The following is a 25,161-nucleotide window of genomic DNA, read 5'->3' on the forward strand; positions in this document are numbered from 1 at the left end:
CAAAGAATTATATATAATGTCTCTACCACACTGCAAAAATAGTAACCACAGCCTACATATACAGGCCTGATCTGTACCAGGCACTGTACTACACACCTGACATGAATGATCTCATTCATCTTCACCATGAAGTAGATGTTACTGAAGAATTAAAAAATGGTTTTACCCCAAAGCAATGCCGAGCCATATCCTTGGATATTTCTGGAAAGAATGTACCACCCACCATCTGCAACCCCCAAAGTTTGCTCCGAATGGCACAGAACTTTAACTCTTGCGGTCCCCAGGAAGAGTTTGCAGAACTCAAAGGAAACCCTACCAAGGGGCCCTCTGCAACCCCGCTTCATGGTGGGAAGACAGATACCGATCTTGGGGTGTGCTATTCCAAAGAGAGTGACCAGGCTCGGGCGGGGGCGGGGGTCTGGGGGATTGTTGATAATGGCTACAGAGTGTCAATACGGGAAGATGGGAAAGTTCTGGAGACCGTGGGGGCGGGGGGGCTGGCTGCACAACAACACTTAATGTCACTGAATTCGACCTTAAGCCTGGTTACAGTGGTAAGTTTTGTTACGCATGTTTCACCACAATAAAAGAGTAATAGTAGTAGTAATAATAATAAAAGTAGAGTAACCAGGGTGGAAAGGGGTCTAAAAACCATAAATGATACAGAATACCTGAAAGAAATCAGGCATTCTATAGGCCAAAGTTGGAAAGTCTCTGGTTTTCAAAATAATGATAATATTACCCACTACTTATCAAGCACATCATATATGCTGGCACTTTTTTTTAACATTACCTTTATTTTCCAATATGTCTCTACAAGGTATTTCTCACTTAGAGGAACCAAGTGACCAGCCCAGGATCACACAGCTAGAAAGTAGTGGAAGTGGGATTTGAACCCAACTAGTTTCAATAGAATATGTCCTTCTATACCATGCAGCCTCTCATTCAAATATTGAGTAGACACCTAGATTTTAAAAATGCTGAAGATTTATTTTAATCTTAGGATTTTCTAATTCTGAGTTGGGGTGTGGAGAATGGGAAGGTGAGGTATTCATGTTCTTGCAGGCTCCCTGCACTGCAGGGGCACAGAGGCAAACCCGAGCCTGCCGAATAGGTGCTGTGCACTCTGGAGGTAACCGCTGTGGTCAGAGGGAAGACCTCTGAGATTAGAACCAGAGGCAATGTCAGGGTCTGGTGCCAGGGGCCTGCACCAGGGCCCATGGACCACTACTAGCTCCCACGGGCTCAGGGGAAGGCCACCAGCCAACAGAAAACACACAGCAAGCTCCAAATACAGGAAGAGCTACTGGAAGCATTTCTCCCCCATGGTACAGTCACCACATCCCAGAAGGGAAATTGTGGAGAGGAAGGAAGAGGACAAAGCAGAGGAAATATCAGAGCTAGGGGAGAGGGCCCTAAAGGCTACAGCCTCTGTTCAAATACCAGCCTATTGATCTGTTGGTAAGAGCAGGCTTGCAATCCTCTGAAGCCAGAGCACAATCTCATGACTGCCCTGGGTGTCCTCAGAAGTCCCATGGCATCACTTTCTATTTTTCAGTAATGTCCCTCCTTCACTGAGTCTTGTCCCCTATGGAAAATGGATCTGGGAAATTGTCCTCAGGTGTACGTCAGTATCGCAAGCACTCAGATAACAAAGGTATTATGACAGAGTCAAGGGGTGGGTGACAGGGAAACAGGTTTTCTGTAATGTTGACCGGAGACCCCTGGGCGCGGGCCCTGCTTCTTCCCCACTGGACAAAATGTAGATTTGCTGGTCCTGAGTATATGGTGTTGCAAACATTCTTTTAAAAGAAAACACAGAACTGCTGTGAGTTCTTCAAGAATAATGAGCTAAACCTTGAGTACAAAACCTGTGATGCCACAAGAAGTGGCCGTTTCCTGGATACAGTAGGACCCACTCTGCGTGACGGACAGAGTCACCAAGAGCTGTGTGCTCCATTATGGGACCAGGGGCCAGAGAAGGCAACGGAGACATACCCCGTGGCCACCCCTGTTGTGCCTGGCCTCTGCTCCCCATGCGTACCTGTATCCTTGAATCACTAAGTCAGGAATGTGATATAATCTTACGTGTGTGTGTGTGTGTGTGTGTGTGTGTGTGTCTTTGCACCAATACACAGACTCCCACTGCAGTCCTCCACGCTCCTTCAAGAACTTCTTGTTCAGCTGGCCCCTTTGTACTTATCTGTAAGTTGGGACCCATGTGTATAAGTGGCAGCGGGAACCACTTCCTGAGAAGGACCCTGGAACACTGAGCAGAGCCGAGGCTGACCGGCCCGCCACGTGGCCCTGGCCAGAGCCTGCTGGGCTCCACCCCACGCAGCGCTTGGCTATTGCCTGCTCATTTTGAGTGGAGGATCCGGCACTTATTTTAGGCCCTTATAAATAATACATTTTGTCATCTTGATTCTTCTTTTAAGCTATTTTTTTTTCCTCTTTGGGAAAACCACTTTTATTCTACGAGACAGTTGTTCATAAATCAAGAGGAACTCTAAATGACCCAAACCTGTATTCCTGACTTCAGAAGGAGTGGGCAGCCGTCAAACCTGATTGGTCAAGGGAGAAGCTGGCCTCGTACAGGAGCAGAATCTTACTTACTTCGAGCATGAAAACAATGTTTACAACATGTTCGATTCCTTGTCCTCTGACCCAGCAAGTCCTACTATCAGAACTTTATTTTATGTATTTATTCTTTTAATCCTCACCTGAGGACATGCTTATTGATTTTAGAGAGAGGAGAAGGGAGGGAGGAAGAGAAGGAGAGAAACATCAATGTGAGAGAGAAACATGGATTGGTTGCCTCTCATACATGCCCAATGGGGAACTGAACCCACAACCTAGCCATGGGCCCTGACTGGAAATTGAACCCACATCCTTTCAATTTAAGGGACAATGCTCCAAACAACTGAGCCATACTGGCCAGGGCCTATTACCAAACCTTTAATACCACCTTCAACCCCTGTCTCCCTAAGAGTCCCTACTGGTTGATTACACTCAGTAAAACGCTGAGAGTCTTTACCATCTGTAAAATGGAGACATCTACCTTCCATGCAGATTTACCCGAGCACTTGGCATAAAGTCAAAGCTCAGTCTGTGAGTCCCCTTTAACATTACCTTTGTCTTCCAGTATGTCTCTACAAGGCATTTCTCACTTAGAGGAACCAAGTGACTGGCCCAGGGTCACACAGCTAGAAAGTGGTAGAGATGGGGATTTGAACCCAACCAGTTCTAAGAGTTCCCTTTGAACTCTGCTTGATACCCTGCAGCTCCCAAGATGACGCATTTGTACCTTGAAGAAGTGTCATCCTACCCCACTGTCCCCTTCACTGACCAGGAACTACTGAAAAAATATTCTTTAATTAATATGGCTGTACAGTGCACAGAACACTGAATTTGGAATTGGAGAGACTAGGGCTTGAATCCTCACTCTGCTGCGTGTTATGGGATCTTGCGCAAGTTCTTTAATCTCCCTGGGCGTTAGTGTCCTAATCAAAAAATGGGGATAAAACACTAACTTCAGAGTCTCTTTCAAACCTTAATGACTTGCCAGGGAACCTTGTTAAAGTACAGATTCCAGCAAAGGAAATTATCAACAAAATAAAAGGACAATCCACAGAATGGGAGAACACATTCCTGATACATCTGATAAGGGGTTAATATTAAAAACGTATAAAGTACTTACAAAACTTAACACCAAAAAACAAACAACCCAATTAAGAAATGGGCAAGGGACCTGAATAGACACTTCTCCAAGGAGGACATACAGATGGCCAATAGACATATGAAAAGACACTCAATATCACTAATTATCAGAGAAATGCAAATTAAACCACAATGAGATACCATCTCACACCTGTCAGAATGGCCATCATCAATAAGTCAACAAACAACTTCCGTCAAGGATGTGGAGAAAGGGGAACCCTTTTGCACTGTTGGTGGGAATGCAGACTGGTGCAGCCACAGTGGAAAGCAGTATGGAAATATCTTTAAAAAATTAAAAATGGATCTGCCTTTTGACTCAGTGATCCTACTTCTGGGAATATATCTGAAGGAACCCAAAACACTAATTTAAAAGAACATAAACACTCCAGTGTTCATTGCGCATTATTTACAATTGCCAAGATATGGACGCAGCCCGAGTGTCCATCAATAGGTAAGTGGATAAAACAACTGTGGGACATTTACACAATGGAACACTACTCAGCTGTAAACAAGAAGAAAATTTTACCCTTTGCAACAGTATGAGTGGACCTGGAGAACATTATGCCAAGTGAAATAAGCCAGTCAGAGAAAGACAAATACCGTATGATTTCACTCATATGTGGAATCTAATGAACAAACTGAACTAACAAGAAAAAGGAAACAGACTCATAGATGGAGAGCAGGATGACAGCTAGTAAGGGGGAGAGGTTGAAGGGGGGGATTGAGCAAAAAGGAAAAAGGACTCATGGACATGGACAACAGCATGGTGATTGCTGGGGTAACAGGGGTATAGGGGGACTAAATGGCAATGGAAAAAATACAATAAAGATTAATTTTTTTAGGTGCAGATTCTGATTCAACAGGTCTCGGGTAGGGCCTGAGATTCTTCATGACTACTTAGCACTGGCCAAGGCCGAGGCCACTGGTTTGTGGAGCTCTTTTTGAGTAGAAAGGACGTGCATGGTGAGGGTATTTTGTAAATTGTGAAGGGGTCTGTCAGCTCAAGGTCTGATTCATTAACCACCATTAATTAACCTTAAACACAAAGAAAGTCATTCTATATGCATTAATCCTTAACTCTTTATAAGTAGGCAAAATAGTGAATATTTATCTAGTAAAATAACAAGGACTAAAGAAAACCATTTGTCACCAACTCTCTTCCCTCAGCAAAGCACAACACCTCTACCAGCCAGGTGGTATCAGAGGCCAACTATGAACAAACCTTAAAACCACTTCAGATGAAGCTTTGGGGGATAATAATGTAAAGTACACCTTCCCAAAAGCACTGTTTTCAACCCCAGTGTTTACGACTAGACCTCAGTGCTGACTTCAGTGCAAGCAGGCTTTGGGAGGGCGCACAAGGGAAAAGACCAGAACACTGGCCCTCTGAGACAGGTTTGATGGGGGAGGAGGGGCGGGAACGGGAGACTCTGAATGATGGAAGCCAGTGATAAGGACCGTGAAAGGGGCTTTCCTTCTGGAAATAACCATGTTCACGTTCAAGACACAGCTCCAGGGTCACCGCCTTGGCGACACCTTCCCTGACAGCTGGCTCGTGCTCTTGCTGCTAAAGCATGAATGCCCACCCCTCTGCCTGCCCTGGAGCTGGTGCTCATCATAGCGGACTGAACACTCATTTCCCTATTGATCTCCAACCCCTTGGGGTCAGGGGCCATGTCTTATTCATCTCTATATTTTCAGCCTGGCACTGTGCCCTGGCACGTATTAGGCACTCAGTGAATGATGCTGAGTGAATGCATGAGGTGGAGGATATTGAAGAGAGAGCTCTAATGGCCTTGCCTTGGGGCTCGCCTTTCCTAGAGGTGTTCATTCATACGTTCCCGTGCCGGGACGCACGCATGCCCCCCGGGGGAGGGGGGGCGCTCGGGCCTTTCGCCGGTTCTCGGCGTAATTCAATCCGAGAAATGTTTCGAGCTTTCGTGACCCCAAGATTGTACACTTAGTAACATAGATATAATGATATATATTGGTTTTATAAATATATGTAAAACTTACAACACTTTTTTCAAAGTGTTTTTCTCTTTTCACTGTGAACTGTATACACAGTTTCCCCATTTTCAAATAAGGAAACGGAGGACCAGACGAAAAAAATTAAGTGCTCTAAGGCAGAGTCTCAAATTGTAGGTACATGACAAACACTTGCCTCTTGTAAAAAATGCAGATTCCTGGCCCCCACCCCCAGAGACTCTGATTCAGTGGGTGTAAGACTGAGCCCAGGAATCTCTGCGTCAGTGCTCCCCGGGTTCTGAGGCGGGTAGTCAGCAGACCTGAGGCGAGGTCCCGGAGGATCAGAGGTCAGCCCAGTGCCCTCCCCGGCCAGGCGCCTGGCCCGTCCTGGAGCTCGGGATCTGCTGGAGGTCGCCTCAGGGCTTCTGTTCCACACCTAGAGTCATGGGATGGGAGGCAGGTCACACAGACAGCACCTTCCCAGGGCCTGGCAGGAAACCGAAAACCTGAGACACTCAGATGATGAGGGCGGTTCCAGTGTCCCGTGCGTAACCATGAAGCCAGGGTGGTGGCTGGAAAACGGATCACATTTCTGAAGACTTAAGGCCTGAAAGCCCAGGTTCAGGAAAAAGACCAGGCCCTCTAGGCAAGATGGACTGAGAGAGAGAAAGAGAGAGAGAAAAAAAAAGAGAGAGAGAAAGAGAGAGAGAGGCTCAATTTAGTGAAGGACGGCAAACGAAGAAAGGACAAGCAGACTTCTCCCTCCCTCTGCCTTCCACACCCACGCCCCGCTGGCAGCACCCCTATGTTTCCTCCACCAGCCCCTCCCCCTCCCCCACTGTCAAGGCCCTGATTGAAGACTTCAGGGGTTACCTGTCCCCCAACCCTTACATAAAAGCCTCCCAAGGTTCTGCCTGCCATTTACCTCTCCTTTTGCGCCCACCAGAAACTGTCCCTCTGTCTGTCTCTACTAGAAAGCCTCACTAATCTTCCCTGAGCACATATGACACCACAGAGTGTGAAAGATGACTGTATTTGAAGCCAGAAGGTCTGGTTCTGGTTCTGGTTCTGGCTCTGGTGCTGGCCTTGGCTCCAGCTCCATTATTAAGTAGTTTTCTCTCCTGGGATTCCCCTTTTGGGATTCAGTCTTTATGAGTGAGATGGGGAGCTGGACTGGGTCATCTCCCAAGTCCTTTCCAACCCTAGGATTTTATGCACATTGCTACTTAAAAACTATTAGTGACATCCTACTCCCTATCAAATTAAAGACGTACGAGGAAGTGCCTTGCCCTGGAGGCCCTCTGTGATCTGGCCCTGCTATGGACTGAATGTGTGTGCCTCCCCAAAATACACAGGCTGCAACTCTAATCCCCACGTGGTGGTGTTTGGAGACGGGGCCTGTGGGAGATGGATGGGTGATGGAGGTGGAGCCCTAACGATGAACTCAGGAAGGAGTGAACTCACGATGAACTCAGTGCCTTGAGATGAGGCAGGAAGGAGCTTGCTTCCTCTCTGTCCGTTGTCCCCCACAGGAGAACTTCATAAGATGAGGGCCATCCACGAGAGAGGGAGGGTTCTCAACAAGAACTGACCATGCTGGCCCCGATCTCAAACTTCCAAGCTCCAGAACCATGAGCAATAGACGTAGGTTGTTGGAGCCACCCAGTCTATGGCAGCTGGTTACAGCGGCTTGAACTGACTCAAACAGGCCCAGGCTGTGCTTGAGCTCTGTTCCCTTTGTGTTCCCTTCATTGGAGTCCCACAGAAGCATTCCCGGTGCCCTGATGTGCCAGGAGTGTTTCTGCTTCCTCAATGCTTTTGTCATTATTTTATTTCAGAAGACCTGCACCTGGTTCGTATACCTGTTTCAAGGTGGGTGATTCCTACATTTGTCGAGGTCCAAATCACATGGATTTCTTTCAGGTTTTCCCTTTATGGCACTAGCCAAAAAGTCAACTCTCCCTCCTCTGACTGCTACTGCTCCATTTGTCCCCTCTCGCAGCTGGTATCACCGTCCTCCCCAGGCCTGACTCACATACTGTTACTGGCTCCAGGAGCGCAGGGCCCGTGTGAGTCTCCTACCCACTTAGGCAGGGCCCGCACAGAGAAGGGTCTGACAAGTGACTGCTGGGTAAGCGGCAGAAAGCGGATGCTCCCATGTTTGTTAGACCCTGGGTTTCAGTGGCAGCCAAAGCAGAAAGGGTCACATGGGCAAACAGTTTCCAGTCTCACAAAAGAAAGAATATGAGTTCCTGTTCCAGTGGACAATTTTTTCTTGAAATCAGCTGCAAGGATGTGAGCCATCCAAAGGGGCCGCTGAGCCTGGCGCTGCAGTGACCCCATTGCTCATAATGCCAGTGGCTGAACATTTGAGATGATTTTCCCCGCCAACAACAGTCTGGGCCTAAGTCCTCGACTTGGTGGCTGCAGGCGGACTGGGAGCTCTCGGCACATCTACACAGCACGTCCATGCGGCCACGGGGCTCAGCGAGTTCTGCACCCTACACAGTGTGGTAAGGCGCAGACTTCCTGCCTGTGTGATGTACTACTTGAAGGGGCTTCCTCCTCTGACCTCCTCTCCTCGGACCAGGCCTACTCCAGCTTGTTCTCTGTGAACCTGGGGTCACAGTGCAGTGTGCACACTGTACCCTCCTGACTAGACCGTCAGCTCCTGCCTGGAAGGATCCTGAGCATCTCGTGTCGTGTTCATCTTCCCGTCTCCCACACGCCCAGCACAGAGCCCTGCTCCTAGCAGATGCCAATAAGTGTTCTCTGGATGGGTACTTAAATTTAGATCAAATTGACTCAAATCCCAATTAAAATCCCTAGTCAGAAAGACTACATTTAATTCATTTCTTCCCTACAAAAAGGACAATCTTGCTGTTTAAAATAACCTAATACATTTTCTTCACCACTCAGAGACAGACGCAGTTTCTGTTTTTAGAAGGCATATCTGAGATGCTGTGAAGTACAGCTTGATTTTGATATTTTATTCTGATTAAATCTGAGGCATATCAGTTATCTAGAGCGATGACTTGGCCTGCTCTGAACCATTCTACTCACTGTCCTGGGATCCTAGGGCAGGTGGATGTGAGGAGCCTCAGAGGCCAGCGAGGCGCTTCTGTAACTAAGAGAACTGGAATTTGAGCGCGGGGATGAGCACCCAGCTTTGATGGTTGACTGCACGGTTAGCTGTTCATTTCTTTTCCTCATTCGTTTAGTCAAGGAAGAACGCTGAGCACACGCCATGCACCAGGTCCTGTGCCGGATGCCAGGGACAAGGATGCGGCAGAGACCATCGCAACCATCACTGAGTTCTCAGACTAATGGTCACCTCCTGGTTCCTTGGCCCAGGACATTTTACCTTCTTCAGAGGGGTGACACAGCCTTTAGAAGAGCTGTCTGGGAAAAGAACTGATGTCAGCCGGACACAGCAGCCTTATATTTACTGGAGCGCCGTACTTCCCTGCAGGTCAAGAGCATCCATTCAAGGGCTGGTGGGCCAAAATTCCCTGAAAGCCTGGTACTTTATGCCCCAGCACGGCCCCCTCAGAAGCTGCACAGTCAGGGCTGCATTCAGCAATATGTCCCTTCAGACCGGGTTGCTCTCTCCCCCTTCAGCCTAATGGCCACCCTCTCTTGAACAGCGGGAACACTGCGTTCTCCCCCACTGTCCTCCACCGTGGCTGGTACAATGTAGGCAATTTAGACTTGTGGCTGAGACGACAACTGTGAAAGGTAGTTTTTGGTCCTAGAACACTTCTCTCTTTAAACTCATCCACAGACTCATCTCCTTTCGGGAATGGCAAATAGGCCTCATCCTCTGCCAATTCTGGTTGACTGGAAGTGACTGCCTGGAGTGCTATGTTGAGAATGTTTCTCAGGCTGCATCCAGACGCAGGAGGAAATGAGCGTTTGATTGATCAGCAGTCTATGGGATAGCTCTTTGCCTTCCACCAGCCAGACCCTGGCTTTGAGACCTCTGCTGGTTCCTGTGTGCCTCAAGGGTCATGGCCGACACTCTCCAAGTACCCTGCCGGGCCCTTCACAGGGTAGCCAATAAGCTGACACGCCTCCCACCACGTACTCTATAATCCAGCCACACTGCGGCGTTCTTGAATATGCCCCTCTCTTTTAGGATCCTGGGACTTTGCAGATGCTAGTCCCATTTTCAGGAATACTCTCTGTCTTCACCCCTTCCGATGCCCGGTTTCTCTGTGGAGCCCTCCCTCACTTCCCCTACAAAAAGTCCCCTCCTTTGTGTTCCCATGCCCTCCTCTTCATCCCTTTGCCATGATACTGACTCGTGGAGATTCATCTATTTGCACGTCTACCTCCCCTAAGACATGGGAGGTCCTCATTAGCAGGGCCCTGTCTTACCCGCCACTAGCAGAGCACCAGCCACAGATAAGGCACGTGCTGTAGGACTGTTGAGTGAAGGGACTCTTTGCAAATCTCTCCCCCTTCACTTCTTTCAGCTGCCTTTTAGAGAGGCAAGAACTAACCCCTACCTACAGTCTCTCGAACCTGCAGAGGTGCCACCTCGCTGTTGGGCCTGTCACCTCTCAAGTCTGCCCATCAACAGATATCGCCCCCTTCCTCTGCCCTGACCCACGATTTAGGAATTAAAACTAGATATCACTTTGATCTACATTAACTGTGTACTGAGTAGACCGAGCAGAATAGATTATTTCATCGAATCCTTCATGAAGACCTGGTGTCCTAATTTCATCATAATCACAAACTTATCTGCTTCTGTCTCCACTGTCCTAGCCCAGTCCAGGCTGCTGTCAACTCTACCAGGCTACGGTAGCAGCCCCCTATCCGGTATTTCTGCTTCCCTGTTCTCATTTTACAATCCATTCTCCACTTAGCTGCCTCCGTTTTCTTTAAGGTCCCATCACTCCCTTGCATAAAGCCCTTCAGTGGCTTCCCATTGATTCTAGAAAAAAAAAAAATCCAAGCTTCTCTGCGGCTGCCAGGGCCTGGCATGACCTAGCTCCCGCCTCTCTCCGACCTTGTCTCTCCTCCCTCTGGCACACTGCGTCCTGGCCACCCGGATCTCCATTTCAGTCCTCGCCTGGCCAAGCCCTGTGCACCTCTGGGTCTTGTTCTCCCTGCTCCCACGGCCTGGAATGCTCCTGCCCCAGCTTTTCACTTGAGATCTCAGCTCAAAAGGTCAGCTCCTCGAGTCCTGTCCTGACCATCCCATCTGAAGTGCACAAGACGGCTCCCTGTTACTCTCTGTCCCAGAGCCCTATTTCTTCCTTCACGGCATTTAAATCATCCCACTGATTTACTGGTTCATGTTTTTACTATCTACTTCTCCTGTTAGAACGTGAGCTCCATGAGAGAGATACCTGTCTCCTTCCCTGCCATCTCCAGTGTCTAATGCAAGGTCTGGCTGAGAGTAGGTGCTAAGTATTTATTCAAAGCCGAATGTGGAAATTTCTGAAGACTCCCACAGACGGGGCTCCTATTTTTTCCCATGACCTATTGCACATTCCTCTTAACCACTAAATAACAACAAGCTGCAGAACATGACACTGGAAGGCAGGAGACCAGGGTTCCAGGTCACTTCCATATGTGGCCCCTCATGAAACACAACGTAACAACAACAAAAATCCAGGCAAGACACCAAAATAAGGAAAACAACCTGTATTTGCCTTAGAGAAAGTCAGAGAAGGAGACAGCCCTGTGACCGAAGAGGCCAGGGTAGCCTTTAGCGGTCCAGAACATAGTCCTGGGCAAATGTCAGCGGTGTGACGATGCAGCATGCCAGGGAAGGATGGTGTTTCCTGAACTGGCATGAGGCTAACCAGGCGCCCTCTGACTTGGAGCTCAGGTCAGAGCGTCCAAATGGCCACTAGGGGGAGGGGGAGGGAATGTGATGGAGAAGGACTTGAGCACGACCTCAACTTCCAAATGGGGGCAGCAGAAAGACCACTGGATTAGGAGTCAGAGTGGGGACAAGGGAGAGGAAAGATGCACTAACTGAGCCCCTCCTCTCCTGAAGGCCCTGTGCTATGCAGTCTTTCCACATTACCTCATTCAGTCTTCATAATCACCCCCCACCCTGCCATGGAGGTAGTCATATTCTCATTGAGAAGCTGAGGCTTACACAGTCTACTTTAGTTCTCTGAATTTCAGGTTGCTTATCTGTAAAATGAAAATCTAATCTCATCTAATCTAATAAATATATAAATGATATAATATATAAATGATATAATATAGATGAAACCCACTTCACAGGTCTTGTGTGAGAATGCAGTATGATATGGTGTAGCGTACGTATACCATGCCAGGGCTTTATAAATTTTACTGTTATTATTAATATTACTAACCACTTACAATATTTTTTAAAGTTCAAATTTATTTATTTATTTATTTATTTATTTATTTATTTATTTATTTTTAGAGAGGGAAGGGAGGGAGAAAGAGAGAGAGAGAAACATCAGTGTGCGGTTGCTGGGGGCCGTGGCCTGCAACCCAGGTATGTGGCCTGACTGGGAATTGAACCTGCAACACTTTGGTTCACAGCCTGTGCTCAATCCACTGAGCTACGCCAGCCAGGGCTCACTTACAATATTAATAACTAGCATATGCAAGGTCACACAGCTCGTGAATGTCGTGGGTGAGACGCAAACTTAGGGTGGTGTTTTCACCATGCTGGGCTGCCCCGACAGACTAAGATTTGAAACAAAGACCTGCCAATGATTAGCTGCACAACTTCCTACAAACTACCGCAGCTTCCATGAGCCATGCCCTCTTACTTGGAATACAGGGGCCAAGAACTCCACCCTACTGGGCCCACAGAAAGGCCAGAGGAGAAAATAACCGGTGAACATGAATCCACATCGTGTGTGAGGACGGCACCATGAACAGGGACAAGTGTCTTCAGGTTGGCGCGATTCAAGCATGCTAGATGGTGGCGTATGAAGCCAGAGTCAGGCTTGGAGTGCCAAGGGTTTTGCAGGGAGTAGACGGCTTTGAGTCTATAGTGATCATGTTAGCTCCATCCGAAGGCTGATCTGTTAATGTCCCCCTGGAAAACTAAAGAAGTGTAAACCTCCTAAGACATCATCAGAAACATGCTTCAAGGTTTTATCAAACACATTTGGGAAATAACTCTTCGTGAAATCAGCTTTAGGAAAGGGCTGGCATGAGAAAGGGACATAGCCAGAATTCTAACGGGATCAGATTGCAAGCCACACACCACCCTCGGCACCTGAGAGGATTTCTCTGTAATAGGGACTGAGCTCTTTGGGGAAACTTAAGCCGGGTGGGCTAACTGCTTGCCGAGCCGGTGTCTCCTCCTCGGGCAGAAACAGGACAGCGTGTCCCAGCCCACCCCAGGCTGCCAGCGAGCTGACACATGGCCTGCGTTTGTGCCCGGGGAGCAATGACGGCGCTGCCCAAGCAGAACCGAGGACTCAGGCCCGGCGCACATGCCACAGAGCTGACAGCTGATCAGAGGCAGCTGATCAGAGGCCCCACAGGCTTCTCCCCTCCTTGCCTCCTGAGGTGCTGGCTGCTAAGCTTCACTCATCAGACCCACATACACAGAGCTCTGCGAGGTACTGTTGAGCCTGGTTTTGCAGACCGACAGAAGGAGGTCCAGAGAACAACTCGCCTGAGTCACACTGTTAGAAGAGGTGGAGCTGGGATTTAGCCAAGGTCCTTCTGACTTCAAGGACACTTCAGTCCTTGACAGACTTGCCTAAGCAACTTACTTTTTAAAATAAAAGGCAAAACCAAGAATCAGAGAATCCTAGAGATGTAATTCTCAGTCCACTGCCCGAACCCCCCAGAAGGGGTTTCTCTGTTCACGTGACACATGGTCACCCCTGCAGGAACACCGTCCCTAACAGAGGCTCACCATCTGTTCCACTTGTAAGAGGTTCTTTGGTCCTCGGACACAGGGAATGCCAGCTTCCCTTGAGCACCAAAATCCACGTAGATTTCCCCCTTTCTCTCTGCAGTGCGTGTTAAATATACCAGAGGACATTTAAAAGAATACCGTGCTAACCTTCACAATGGTAACCACTGGCCTGAATTCATGTGGCTCGCGTGTTTAGGTTTTCACAGGCAAACATGTTCTTAGAGCATATATCTCTCCCACATGTGTATCCACAGATCCTATCACATGGTCCTGGGGCTGGATGAGCCACTCCTCTGCCCACATCCCTCCCTGCCCTCAGTGCACCCTCCTCGGCCACTCCACAGGAGGACACAGGCCTGCTCTGCCATTTGTCTCACCCTCACCTGAACACAAAGATGCTCTCAGACAACCAACCAGAACACCTGGTACAGGGTCGGGCTGGGGGATGGGAGGTGGGGGCTCAGAATGCCCAGCTAAGCCCCATTCAAAGACAAGAACCAGCACTGTTACTGGTCCTCTACAGTTGCCATCTAGGGAGACTACAAAAGAGGATGCCCAGCCCTGGGGGACTGAGGGAGACAGCCCTGGGGGGGTCACAGCTGCAGAGGGAGCTCCTGAAACACCGACCCTCTGAACTCAAGGACATGCCCCCTGGATAAAGTCAGCAGTCAGCACCCTGGAGATTTAGCATTCAGAGAAAGGGCAGCATCTTGCTTGATTTATTTTTTATTTTTCATTTTTATTTATTGATTTTAGAGAGAGAGGATAAGGGGAAGCGAGAGATAGAAACATTGATTTGTTGTTCCGCCCAACTGTGCATTCATTGGTTGCTTCTTGTATGTGCCCTGGTCGGGAATCGGACCTGCGACCTTGGTGTATTGGGACAATGCTCTAACCACCTGAGCTACATGTCCAGGGCCTGTTTAATTTCTTTGTGATCATCAGAACACAAAGCAATGCCGGATGGGTTCTAGGGATGTCACTTCCCAAAGAACCAGGGGTCCTTTCTCTCTGACTTGGCATTGCACCTGCCACCTTGTAGATATATATTAATAGCAAATATTTTAATTAATAAATGAATAATGAAATGAATAAAAGGACACATACCAAACACAAATATCTCACCCACAGAGTTGGGAAAAAACACTCAAACAACAAGCATCAGCATTGGAATTATTTCCTCTGAAGAAGCAGACTCTCTCCCCAGACTGTTCACACCCCTCTCCTTAGGCTGAATTTTCTCACGGCATCCTTTTCAGAATATTCTGGTAAGTAAACAGAACCACAAAGGGTGGGAAGCAAACCATGAGTCCTCAGACCAATTGGACTAAACCACCTGACCCCCAGAGAGGCTGGATCTGGGTCAGACTGCCCAAAGGGATTCCAAGGCCTTTGTCCTACTGTTACAGGTGTTCTACACCCTGGGCATGGGGCGCCTGCCCTTGGCTGTCTAAAAGGCATCTCAATCAAGTGCAGTGTGTTCAAATTCAGATTAAGATCTTTCTACTCAAACCTGGTCTTTTCCCACTTTTTTCCCCCTTCTTCTTCCTTTTTTCTTTCAGCTTAGAATGGCAGGGTCATGATCCACTCATGCATCCAGAAACCTGGAGGTTGTCCTTCCTACTTTCTCCTTCCTCACAGCTATATTTAACCCATCATCAAGTCCTGCCAATTTTATCTCCTAAATATCTCAAAGCTCCTCTTCCTTCCTGTCTCTGCTGTCATTACTCTAAGCCTCCCCAGCATTGTTTCTTACTGGGACTAATGCAAAAGCTTCTTCTTGACTGGTTTCCCCACACACACTCTTGCACCCTCCAACCCATTCTCAAGACAGCTGCCAAAGAGGTCTCTTGTAAGTACCAAATTGGTCACATCATTCTCTGTGCATACAACACACACATAATATCAGTCTTTGCTCCAAACCCTCCAATGGCCCACATGCTCTTAGAATAAAGAGAAACAAAAATCCTTAACAAGGCCGACAGGGCCCTGATCTCTCTCCAGCCTCTTGTCTTCCCCACTCTTGCACTCCAGTCATACTGACACTCTCAGTTCTCTGAAAGCACTGAGCTACCACTTACCTTAGGGGCCACATTGGTCCAAGTACCTAGAAAGCTTTTCCTTAACCTCATCCACTCCCTTACTTAATGCTCCTAATGATCCTTCAGATCTCAGCTCAGACGTCACTTCCTCAGCAAAGCTATCCCTGATGAGCTGAAACAGATCAGAACCCCTATTATATGATCTCATGGCAACTTGTCCCTTTCTTTCATAGTATTTATCCTAATTTGTAATTTTACATTTATTGCAATTTTTCCAATAGTGTCAGGCTCCCCCCCCTCCAAGAGATTGTAAGCTATTGGGTTGGCCAATAAGTTCATGTTTTTTTCCCATAAGATGGCTCTAATAGCACTTAGCTGTCTTTAACTTCATTTGAAACAATTTTGTTACATTGTATTGTGACAGCTGTCACATCAGTGTGCCTTTAAAAATAGATATCAAGATTGGTAAATTTTCGTGTGGCCATTTTACTATTGAAAGTGGAAGAAAATAAGCAACATTTTTGGCATATTATGCTTTATTATTTCAAGAAAGGTAAAAATGCAACTGAAATGCAAAAAGATTTGTGCAGTGTATGGAGAAGGTGCTGTGACTGATCGAAGTGTCAAAGGTGGTTTGCAAAGTTCCGTGCTGGAGAGTCCTCACTGGACGATGCTCCATGGTCAGGTAGACCAGTTGAAGCTGATAGCAATCACATTGAGACATTAATTGAGAACAATCAATGTTGTTCCACATAGAAGAGAGCCGACATACTCAAAATATCCAAATCAATGAAGTTATTGGTGAAAATGAAAAATGTGTCTGTTATTTTACAGAAAAGGCATAATGGACTTTTGGCCCACCCGATACCTGAGGGCAGTGGTCATGTTGGTTTTATTGTCATTGTATCTCCAGCTTTTAGTGCCAGGGCTGACACACAGTAGGTAGTCAATAAAAATCCACTGAATAAATAAATAAAATGCAGATCTTTCTGAGTTTATTGCAACCAATGCCCCCAGGTCCTTTTCTAACACCATTCCTGAGGTGCTCTTGAGTTTGTCTTGGGCTGCTTGGGACTGCTGATGTTTTGTCCTCTCTCCTCCTCCCTCTAGTGTCCACTGTAGGGACCTCGGCATTGCCGTGTTGTCATCACAGTTACGTTTACGGAGATTTTACCTACCATGGAGTAGACACTGTCGAGTACCACGCCTGTGGTACTCACGTGGTCTTCCCAGTACTAGGAGGTATACGTGGCTTAACCCTATTTTGCTGATGGAAAAAACTGAGACTCAGAGAGGGTTTTCTCAAACTTGGTGGGGCCAGGTTTTGAATCATGGTCTAACTCCGAAGTCTACAGTCTTAATTACAACCTGGAGCCCTAAGAAAAGGGGTTAATAATACCCACTCGTGGTGATATCACGGGAACTCAAACACAGAGGCTTCTGGGAAAAGGCAGCTACTATTATTGCTGTGGCACCAGAGACACTGTGGGAGGCTCGGGGTGGGGTACCACTTGCCGTTTTGCCCAGAAGAGAGCTAGTCTGGCTGCCCTTCTGGGCTGAAACAGCTGGATTTGGTTGGAGAAAGAGACTTTCATGAAAAGCAGCATGCTGCGGCAGTTCCAGCACAGAGCGTGTGGCGAGGGGAGGCGTTATGCCAACAAAACCGACCCAAAGGTCTCTGGCCCTGGGAACTCACCGTTCTGAATGAACTTGGGGTTCTCTCTGCAAACCCAGACATCAGGCCTGCAATGGTTCCTTGCATTTCCTTTGCTCCTTAGAGAACACAGTGCATCTGGAGTCTGAGTCTGAATTCTAATGCGCCAAGGGCTGAGCAAATAAGGATCCACCAAGGTGCCTGGGCCTCAGCCAGAGCCTCAGGGTCCAGGGAAGCCAGCACATGACAAAGGACCATGTGTCGCCTCTGTGTTAATCCATTCTTCTGAGACTCCCCTCCTTCTGTCACTCACCTCAGGCCTTGGAAAGAAGAGCAGCCAAAGCATTCAAATACTTTTACTTGCATATTCTCAGGTAAGAAGTTAATCCTTGCAACAGAGGTGAGCAACACGGCTTATTATCCTTATTTTACAATCAAGGAAACTATAGTTTCAAGAGATTAAATGACTTGGGATAAATCACTTCACAGTAAGAGGTGGAACTGAAATTCAAATCCAGTTTTGCTAGATTCCAAAATCTGTGTTCTTTCCATTTATCACATCAGAAGATTTACAATGACTGAGTCTACAGGAAAACTTATGGAAATCACTTGGATGTGCACAGGTGGCAGTGAGGCCATGAAAGCCCATTCACTCCCTGTGTGCTCACTGGGCACTTCCGTGTGCCCAGCGCTGCTGGAGGCCAGGCATAGAGATGGACGAGCTAGGGCCCCTGCTCTGGAAAGGTGCCCAGGCTAGGGAGAGGAGCTCTCTAGGGAAAACAGGATAAGAGAAAATCAGGACCCTGAACGAGAGAGAGAAGGCAAAGGATTCTAAAACATCAGAACCAAGGGGTTCTTGAAAGACAAATACTCAAAACTCGGCTGCATCACCTGGCACCTGGAATCACCTGGAGTATTATGAGAACTAAAAACTCCCACACCCTCAATTCCCAGGTTCTACAGATATGCAGTTGGGCCCAGGAATCTGTACATTTCACAATTATCCCCGTGGGGTTCAACAGAACTGGTTCACAGACCAGTTGAATAAAAGTACCCCTGGCCCACTCCCTTCACTGGCAGGCACAAGGGCGGAGGGGCAGAATGGGACTGTGCCTGTCCAAGGACACACAAGGGGTGATGCTTCAGGCTCAGGCTTCCAGCTCACCACCAACTGACTTGCCTTTTTCAAAAATTCAGAATGATTTACTTGAAGCATTAAAAGTACACATATCTTATGTACATGGATTAGTTAGTTCTTTACGGGCAATGTCATGGGTCGACTAGAAAATTATTTTCTACAAAAATACAGTGTATAAAAGAACAAAGGAGACTACAATTATATAGGAATACACAGAATGCATGTATGTTTTCCTAACCAAGATCAGTTTTCTCACCCTCTCCTCCCCCTGACCACCTCCATCCCAGGGGATCTCTACAGAGCAGAAAACTTCATTGATTAATCAAGGACAGACAGTGCTTCAAGGTGCTGGGTCCAGAACTGTGACAGAGCGATCCCAGGGAAAAGCAACAGACCAGCAGGAACTACGGTAGCTGGCGACACCCTTGCTCTACCCACAGCATCTTCCTCCGCCCAGATGGAGACGTTCTGGTCACTGATAAAGTGCTAAGCCTCCTGCTGCCGACTCCCCTGCAGTCAGCTCAATCCCCCATCCTCACCAGAACAGCAGGAATATCCTCTGTTCCTTCCAGCTTGAGATTCTTTCCACTGACTAAATGTAGGAGACAGGCAAAGGCCAGAGGTACCCAGAGGCTCTGAGGCTTGCGGGGAGGTAGGCTCTTCTGCAGGTCCTCTGTGAGATCACTGAGGAGCACCTCGTTGGCCACCCTCACTGGGTTCCCTTCTCTGTCAGTGTCCCTGTGGCTTGCCTGCCTCTGCCTGAAAACCCTGAGAGCAAACGCTGCATGTTCTGCTTTAGCTTCTTCGTGCCCATCGTTGTGGCAGTGCTGGCAGAGTGAATTCCAGTTCTGTTGGCCTAAGGCTCAGGGACCAGAGCTACCCCTTCCTCTTCCACTCGCAGGCCACAGGCTCTGAGACTGGGAAGGGAGCCCAGCAGCAGTGATCAGAGAGGTAGGTCGGGGAGACACAGGAGAGCTCAGTGTCAGAGAGAAGATAAATGTAGAAAGGACTCCACGGAGGGCTCAGCAGCAGGGCTGAGTGCGGAGCAGCTGCTGGAGGCCTGGAGGCCAGGCTTGGGCCTTACAGACCAGCCCCCACCCACCCACCCACCCCCATCCTGGCTCTGTCCCCGATATACCGATATACCGGGCAGGTCATGGCCTTCTTTTAGCCGCATTTTCCCATCTGTAACTGAAGAAATTGAAGTAACTTGTGTCCAGGGTTCCCATCCAGATTCTGAAATGTGGAATTTTCATTTTTGTTCTCCTCGGCATTAGATACAAATGACTAAGATTGACATTGTGACTCAATAAGAAGTGTTTATAATCCAGAATCACATATTCTGAAATCTTAGAGCTAGAAGAGGTTGATGAATCCAGTTCTCTTCCCACCCATCTGATGATAAGAAAACTAAGGCCCAGGGAGAGGCTGTAAGTCCCGTGAGAGCAGAAACTGTCTGTCTTGCTCTCTACTGCATGCCTGGTACATTTTCTGAAATATCTGTTGAATGACTGAGTGAACAAATAAGCTCCCTGCAAGGTCGTGCAGCCTGGGGGCAGGGGAAATATCCTCACTCCTTGCCTAGAAGGAGGGAGCAGGATAAGGCAGAAGCCGCAGGCTGCTTCTGGCCCCTGTAGGTATGGCGCTCTCCAGCTGGAGCGCCAGAACACAGCCAGGAACAAATTCTCAAGGCTGGTGGTGCCAGCGGCGGTTGGCCACAAAGTGGGCTTCTGCTGGAGTCCTCTGTGCTTTGCATAATGAATCACACAACGTCAATTACTGCCTTCGGTTAACAAGCCTGTGTCTGCCTGTGCATCTCCAATGAGTGCCCTGTAATTTGCCCAGATCTGCAGTTAATATGTGGCAGGGCTAGAGGGGCAGAGGATTTTGAGACACTCCAGGCCCAGGGAAATCAGGTGACCAGTTGGTTTTAGGCAACTACTGGCCTCGATGATTAGGCAGCAGTAGGGATGCACTTTCTCCTCTCTGTGGAAGAGGTCTGTCCTGTCCTGTCCTGGAAGGAGTGCGTTGTCAGGCTCAGACAAATCCAGCAGGAGAGAGCCATCACTGTGCTCTTTGCTCTGAAGTATCCAGCAACACCGGGCAGGGATAGAGTGAAATTGAAAACCACCTGCTGCACGGTTTGATGGATAGCCAGGTCATCTGGTTCTTAGCTCTGGAGTCTCCCTCAGAATCCAAAACGTGGCTGCACTAAACACGAGCCGTGTGGTCTTTGAGTAAGTCTCCTTCTCTGTCACTTGGTTTCCACATCTGCAAAATGGGGATAATAATACCTACTTTGCAGAGGTATTTGTAAGGATTACGTGAGATAATGCAGATCAAGCTCAGGACAGGAGCTGGCACATAGTGGGTGTACAATACATGAGCCTCCTACCATGTTTGAGATATTTCCTGAAGGGATTCCCATCTCTTGAGGAAGATTAGGGCCAGGACCCTAGCCAAACCCAGGCAAGAGCCTCCGTGTGTTAGATGTGCGTGTGTTTCCCCCTCAGGGGCCCCGCAGTGACAATTCCAGCGGCAGTCACGTGAGGATGTCAGAGCCGCCTTCACCTCCACCCATGCTGCGGAGCGAAGTGAGCAAGCCTCCCAGTGCGAGGGGAGGCTGCTCATTTCTCCAGCAGCACCGCTGCAGCCCCTGACCTACTTTCTTACTAAAAATAGCCCCTCTTAGGTCACTGCCACAAATTGAATTCTGCTGCTTCCCTGCACCGGGTAAGCAGGTGGGTGGGCGTCAGAACACATTTGGGGAGCAGGCGCCTCCGCCTATGTGGCACCTGGCTGCCCAACCACCAAGCACGCGCAGAGGGCACAGGGCTGCGGGGCCCACCCGACTCGAGGCAGGTCTGCACCTAGCAGAGCTGCCCCTGTTCCTGCTGGGATGCCTTTTGGTGGGGGGCAGGGGAGGGGGCAGATGTCAGTGAGGGAGATTCTAGTTCCTGGGCTCTGAAGTCTGCTAGAGCTGAATTCAGATATGGGCTCCACTGCTTTCTTTGTTTTCAACTTGGGCAAGACACTTAACTTTTCTTTGCCTTAGTTTTCTCATCTGTAAAATGGAGAGAATAAAATTGACCTTAAGGTATTGTAAAGATAAAATACGTTGTATGTAAAGCAGTCGTTGATATAGAATAGATCCTCCAGAGTGAAGCTATTATGGTCATTCCCCTTTGTTGGGTCTGTTATTCCACGATGGCCTCCTGCTAAAACCCTTCCAGGTGGGGGTAGCAAGGGACAAGTGACCACTCCCAGAACCAGAAAGATTTTAAGCTGGAAGCGCCTTGCAGTTACTAAGGACAAGGGTTCCTACACAGGGCTAAGCAACACAATAACCAAGGTGGCTTGTTACCAATACTGATTCCAGGTCCTTGCCTTGGAGACTGGGAATCAGGAAGCCTGTTTCAGGGTGTGGGAATCTGCATTTTCATAAGCTCTCCATGCAATTCTCATGCACTGCCCTGTTAGAGAACCTCTGAGTTAGTCCAGTCACCCCCTAACAGAGATGATGGAGCTCCTTCTCGAGGTCAGGACTGGAAGGACAGTAGGTGTTCACCTGCCGGGCAAGGAAGGGAAGGGTGTTTCAGGAGGGATGAACAAGACTTATAAAAGCAGATAAGGGGGAAGGGTGTTTGTTAGAAAATGTCCTAAGGTCACCATACACGGTAAACAGGGGTGGCACGGGGTAGCGTGTGTGAACCAGATTATAAAGGGTCTTCGATGATGACAGCGATGTTGCCTACCTCAGAAAGTGTCATTTTTCCCAGTATTTTTTAAATATACGCCTTTTTGTTTTCATTTTTATATGTCCACTGCAACTTAGTCAAGCAGATGGGCCATGATTTATCTAATCCCAATTGTTGGACATTGAAGCAGCATCTACTTTTACTAAATTATAAAAACACCACAATGAACATCTTTAACCATAAAGCTTTTCTAAAGATCTCTGCTCAGGAGACAATTCCAGGATCTAAATTAATAAATGAAAGTGAACACATATCCTCAAAGCTCTTGACGAACAGTTTCAAAGGCTCTCTAAAAGAGACTGGACTGTTTTTATGAATGAAGAGGTAAGGCCCAAAGAGGCTGCAGGTCTTGTCCAAGCCACACTGCTGGAGGGGGTGCGACCAAGGGTGACATCTCCGTCTCCCGACTCCAGGTCCAGGTCTTCCTTCCACCTCACACCGCCTTCCTACAGACCAAGGCTGAGGGCAACAGGCCCATTCAGCCAGCACCTCCGGTCACTTCTAACTAAGAATTTTAGCTTAGCAATGTACATGGGCAGGAGATGAGAATAATATGTGTATGTCTACCTGTACGTGTGAAGCTCTACCTATGAACCTATTTTTCCAACATTATCATGTCTGCTCCCCAACGATTATAATTTCCGGTCCAGCCACGCCAAGCATGTCTTACACTGTCATCCCTCCACACCTCTGATCCTGCATACAATGTCGCCTGTTCTCCGATTCAAATTCCATGCCTGTTTTAAAAAGACAGACCTGCATGATCCAAACAGCATTTCCAGACTGTGGGCATTTACTACCAATAACATCCACATGTGATACTTATTTTATTGTTTTGCAGCATCTCTTGTATAATATAAAATTATATAAGCTTACTGACAGAATAAAAGTTTGTTTCAGGCCTCTGTTATTAGAGGAAAAAAAATGACAGCCATCCCCGGTCCCCCTCCTAAAGCTAATAAGAATAGATTTACTTCAAAAAGACACTTCTAGAGTTTGATGGGCCCCACACAGGTCACTCCAGCCCCCAGTACCATCTGTATCACAGGAGTGAACACCGAAGTAGGGTGGAAAGAGTGCTGGACCAGGAGACAGAATAAGCTTCCATGTGCTGGGGACCTACTCTGACCAGGCACCATGCAAGTTGCTTTGCATATATTATTTAGAACGATCTTAAATAATCCCAGCAAGGGAAATGTTATTCTCCCCATTTTATAGAGGAGAAATGTTGTGATCTGAGAGACTGAGTGACTTGCTCAAAATCAACACCATTAATAAGTGTCAAAACCAAGATTTTTAAACTCAGGCATGTCTGACTCAGAAACGAATTTTTTGCTGCTTTAGTACACTGTCTCAAAGCTGAAGCTGTCCTACTTCAGGCATACCATGAGAAGGCAGGGTTCTTTGTAACAGACAATAATGCTGGGAACTATAGAAGATAGCAGGAAAAGAGAAAGACCAAATATGAGAGGGATTAACTCCATAAAAGAGGCCACAGGCATGAGTCTACAGGAGCTGAGCAGGGCTGCGGCGGACAGGACACTGTGGACACTGCTCATTCATAGGGTCGCCAGGAATCAGAGCTGACTCAACGGTACGTAATACATACACACGGTCTCAGCAAATGTCATTTCAGTTCTCACTCTGCTATTAGCAAGCTATATGATCCCCAAGGAGGCACTCATGCTCTCTGAGTCCTAGCCTTCTCACCTGAGAGCTGGGGATAATTCTCTCCCCATCCTGCGCCTCACTCCCAACACACACACACACACACACACACACACACACACAGAGCTATGCCATGATTAAATGATACAATGAGCGTAAGAGACCCAAATGGACATGCAGATTGTTATTAGAGTCCTGAACATCACAGCTAGTCATTCCAATGATGACTAGAGACCCTACCAATATCCCATCACTTCAGAAAGATTTAATTATGCTCATGAGACAGCCCCTTCTAACAACAAAATGTGAATGGCTGCAATGCATTCCATAATAACCCTCAGCAAGACCAGAAACCAAGAGGTTAATACTCGGAGCAAAATGCATTAACCAAACACTGCATTCCCGGGGCACTCTGGGGAATCGTGGTTCCCAGGACCTCCTCCTGGGCTCCATCACTGATGGTTGTAAGTGCACACTGCACACCAGCAGCCTGTTGCTAGAAAGCAAGATTCAGCACAAGGGAGGCTGGGCTCAGACTCCACCACAAGGGGTCAGAGGTTAATGAGTTTGGGGCAGTTACTCCAGTTTTCCAGAGACTTCTGGTGAAATGTCAGGAGCCCTGGCTTACAGCTCAGATTCCACTGCTGACCTTCCATCTCAGTTGACACTACTTAATTCAGGTCCCCATCACACCTAGCCCTTGAGGTAGTGCGTTGGTTTCTCTACTGGTCTCTCTGCTTCTGGACTTCCTCTCCTTCCACTCAGCCTATCCCCAGAATGATTTTCTTAAAATACACATTGAACCATGTGATGGTCACTTTTTATGCCAATTCATACCCAATTAGTCAATCAAACACTAATCTAGGTGCTGCTGTGAAGGTATTTTTTAAAATATGTTTATTGATTTTAGAGAAAGAAAAAAGGAGAGAGAAAACATCAATGTGAGAGAGAAACATTGATTGGTTGCCTCCTGTGTATGCAGCCTGACTAGGAATCAAACCTGCAACTCAGGTATGTGCCTTGTCTGGGAATCAAACCCCCAACCTTTTGGTGCATGGGATAACACTCCAACCAACCGAGCCACCTGGGTAGGGAGCTGTGAAGGTATTTTGTAGATGTGATTATCATCTACAATCAGTGGACTTTATGTAAAGATTATTATTCTGGATAATCTCGGTGGGTCTGATCCAATGAGTTGACAGGCCTCAAGAAGAAAACTGGGGTTCTTCTGAGGAAAAAGTTTCTGCCTATCGACTGTAACATCAGCCTGCCCTTCCTGATGATTTGCCCCATCGATTTCAGACTTACCTAGCCATCTTCCATCCTTGTAT

At 47.7% G+C, this 25,161-nt stretch overlaps 1 protein-coding gene across 2 annotated transcripts in view; it reads right to left on the bottom strand.

Annotated features, from left to right (window-relative positions):
* The window catches only part of SERGEF (secretion regulating guanine nucleotide exchange factor), a 183,833-nt gene that overhangs the window by 25,047 nt on the left and 133,625 nt on the right, over positions 1-25,161 (bottom strand). The gene's annotated exons all lie outside the window — the stretch shown is intronic.

This window comes from Phyllostomus hastatus, unplaced genomic scaffold (genome assembly GCF_019186645.2).
Source record: "Phyllostomus hastatus isolate PE091 unplaced genomic scaffold, TTU_PhHast_1.1 phas_scaffold_585, whole genome shotgun sequence".
In the NCBI taxonomy this organism is placed as follows: domain Eukaryota; kingdom Metazoa; phylum Chordata; class Mammalia; order Chiroptera; family Phyllostomidae; genus Phyllostomus; species Phyllostomus hastatus.